The sequence below is a fragment of the Grammomys surdaster genome, unplaced genomic scaffold (genome assembly GCF_004785775.1).
Source record: "Grammomys surdaster isolate TR1022 unplaced genomic scaffold, NIH_TR_1.0 125692, whole genome shotgun sequence".
Taxonomy (NCBI): domain Eukaryota; kingdom Metazoa; phylum Chordata; class Mammalia; order Rodentia; family Muridae; genus Grammomys; species Grammomys surdaster.
Genome location: NW_021620528.1, coordinates 2,682,677 through 2,686,269, shown reverse-complemented (window position 1 = coordinate 2,686,269; position 3,593 = coordinate 2,682,677). Strand labels below are relative to the sequence as shown.

General features: G+C 40.9%; 1 pseudogene; it reads right to left on the bottom strand.

Moving 5' to 3' along the window:
* Window positions 1-1,825: 1,825 nt before the first annotated feature.
* Window positions 1,826-3,593, bottom strand: part of LOC114639281 — a 48,190-nt pseudogene continuing 46,422 nt past the window's right edge.

Below are 3,593 nucleotides of genomic sequence, written 5' to 3'. Positions count from 1 at the left end.
GTGTGTGTGTGTGTGTTTGTGTGTGAAAGAGAGAGAGAGAGAGAGAGAGAGAGAGAGAGAGAGAGAGAGAGGGAGAGAGAGAGAGAGAGAGAGAGAGAGAGAGAGAAGAGAGAGAGTCAGAGGACAACTTGTTGGAGTTGGTTGTAGGTCCTGGGGATTGAACTTTCAGGCTTGGCAGTGAGCACTGCATTCTTATACTTACTGAAACGCCCCTGCTGGCCATGTAGATGGAAGGGATGGAAGGGAGATGAGTGTCTATAGGACCAGCTAGAAGACTCACAGACGTTCTCTCTGGAAGAAAGCAAAGTACCCTCGACCAAGTAGCAGCAGATGACAGAAAAGACAGTGGTGTACAATAGTCAGGACTTGGTCACCAAGTTATCAAATTAGATATGAAGCATAAGGGTGTGAGAAGGATGGAAAATAAGTTTAACTTATCTAGTGTGAAGAATTCATGGATATCTTAGGGTGTCTGTTTTTTTTTTTTAATACAATCACTTTATTTCCACATTTTTCCCAGTCCATAGCAGCTTAGATGAGAACCCTCTAAAGCACAAAAACATTTCAAGAAAGCATGTTACAAGATAGAAGGTATAAGTAACATTTTGGCAGAATTTTATTTTCTCCAGCAGTTCATACCCCCAATCCAAAATTTAAAATTCAAAAATAGTAGTTAACTTTATCTAACATGTTCCAGCTTAACATTTAAAACATCATGCTAGGGGCTGGATCTGGGAGGAGATATGTAGGTGAATACAATCAAAACACAAATTCTTAAGAAACTAATTAAAAATGAGGAAAAAAATCATGCTCTAGTCAAATATTTCGCAAACACTGTATACAAATAAAATATTACACAAAATATTTTTTAAGAAAATGTTTAGTCTTTGATTTGAACAATAAATAAAAACATAGGCATTTCTACACTGAGACAGGGAAGCGTCACTACCCAGTAGAATTTATCTAAGGAATATGTGATAATATGGCAAGAATAGAATCTTGGAGTTTTAAACTGACAAACCATTTATGAAGCTCGGAAGTCACAAATACTTCCTGGGCCTACACTGAACACTCACAGACCCATATGGCTGTTGGGCTACTCAGTCTTCAGTTGGCCATTAGGGAATCACATTCATGATTTTCAAAATACTAAAATTAGGTTAACTACCATGCTGCCACCCAGGAAAGCAAACACAAGTACAAGAAAATCCCTTCTGTCCTCATGGACATAAGCCCTGACAAGATGAACTACATGCACTGTGTGGCTTTCCTTGTATAAAGGAAGTAACGGTTTATATTAACAAGGACAATACTGCTGCATGACAGAGAAGGTTGACATAAGTCCACTTTCTAGACAACTATTAAAATCCATCAAAATCTTATGAAAATACATAGAATTACATTTCACAAAACGACCAGGTCCTGTCCTACAAAATCTTGATAAAGCCAGTAAGTTTATACGCCTGATATGTGTGTGTGTATATACACCTGATGTGTGTGTGTATATATATATATGCTCCACCATTGAATGGAAAACAGGAGTATACCACATACAAGAACAACCACTTCATAGTCAAATTCTGAATTCTGGAGGAGAAAGAAAAAAGTTAGGAACTGAGTACCAACAGCTGGAGGAAGGGTGGTAACCACTCACCCTGCCATGCTGAATTATCTTCAGCCTTCCCTCTTCACAAGGCAAGAGATGGACTGAGGATTTTGAGGCCCAGGTGCTACTTAGGAAGGTAAACAGTCTCACACAGAACTCATCTACTGAGAAAGAACATGATGGGAACTAGTCAGGCTAGGCCTTTCTGTGAAATGTAGCTCATGTATATTTTAGCAGTTTAAATTTAGGACTTTGCAGCTGAGACCAGGTATCAATCATCTCTTGAGGTTTTCTGCTATGTACTAATATTAGCTCTATACATGAACAACTATTTTTCTTATTTTTCTCTTCAGTATCAAATGTCCTGAAGCCTTTGTGTTTCTCTGGAACAAGACCAAGTTTCTGAATACACACTCTAGTATAAACGTCATCGATAAGGTAGAGATGGACCCTGTCAGTTAGGTTGTACAGCCTGAAGGCCAGGGGGCCAGAGTACAAGAATCCACAGCCCCGTGCATATGGTGTGTAGACTCTGGTGTAGAAGACTTCTGGGATGTAGTACTTCAGTTTCTTATTCCGATGAGGCCCAGCATTGTGGATTACATCACCTATGAACAAGTCTTTGGCTTTGCTCTTGGATAAGCTATTTAAATAATAAAGGATGTGACGGGTGTTCACAAACATGTCATCATTGCTCTTGAAGCCAAACTCTGCGTCTGGACAGGAAGTGCTCACTCACCCGAGAAACAGCACTTCCTTCAGGGACAGGTTGAAGAATGTGTCTCTATAGTTCCACATGAGGATGTTCTGGTGCTTTTCACTCTCGAACTTAAGCATGTCCGAAAGACCAGGGTGATTGTCCTCTGCGGGTGTCTTGCCCAACAGGAAGATCCTCACTACTGTCTGGTTCCTTATGTTGGTTTCTCTGCCACAAGATTCATGAATTGTTTGCCTTTTGGCGAAATGTGGAATGAGGGACTTTTTAATAGTAAGAAGGGCTTCTTTGCACATTTCTTCGGTTGATCTATAAGCAGTAAGTAATTCCAGCATCTCAAATATAAGAGAAAGTCTTTAAATCTGTCCGGCAGATTGTTAAAATCTGTCACAGCTGTCATGACCATTGAGTCCGGTTCACAATAGTTCAGGTGACTTGTGTTTGGAGGTGTGTATAGATCCCTTGTCTGATTGGCCACTGCGTTAAGGATGGTATTGTATCAGATGTTCAGCTTTTCCTGTTCCCTGTTTCAGTACGCCCGGGGAGGGCTGGGCAGCTTCCAGAACTTCTCTTTCGGTATTATCACTGCTTTCTTTTCATTTTTCTCTTGGCTACTGTTTTTGGAGACTTCTACAATCAAATAAATGAAGACATTTGCAATAATCAGGATGCCCATCAACTTTACTCTTTGATGCCCCACACTCACTTCTCATATCTTGTTTGGGGACACCTCCAGTTTGGCGGGACGTTGCTCGCAACCCAGGAGCACTTGAGGCTCAGCCCCATGACTGCTGCTGCTCTTGCTCCACGCGCAATGCACTGATGGGTGGCCCAGCATGGTCTGGGCAGCTCCAGCTCGCTGCTGCTGGGCCTCTCTCCCAGGGTGTCTATTTTTAATCTTGACTCTCCTTTCCAGGTTTCTCATGGTTCATCAAGAACACAGGTCTACTTTGATACTTATCAGAAATGTATTCTCACTATTATGAACTGTAGGGGTTTTCTGTACCTAAAAACTTAAATTTCCCCCAAACAAAAAAATTAAGTTATTTTGTTGGTTTGAACTATGCTGAGAGTCATCCGCTTGATGCTGGTCTCCTAGAATTTATTGATTATAATTTTATCAATATTGGTTTGTGGCCCAACTTAGAATAGTAAACCATGGGCTGCATTTTCAGAAATTACAAATGGGACTTTGCGTGTGTGTGTGTGTGTGTATGTTTCTCTCTCTCTCTCTCTCTCTCTCTCTCTCTCTCTCTCTCTCTCTCTCTCTCT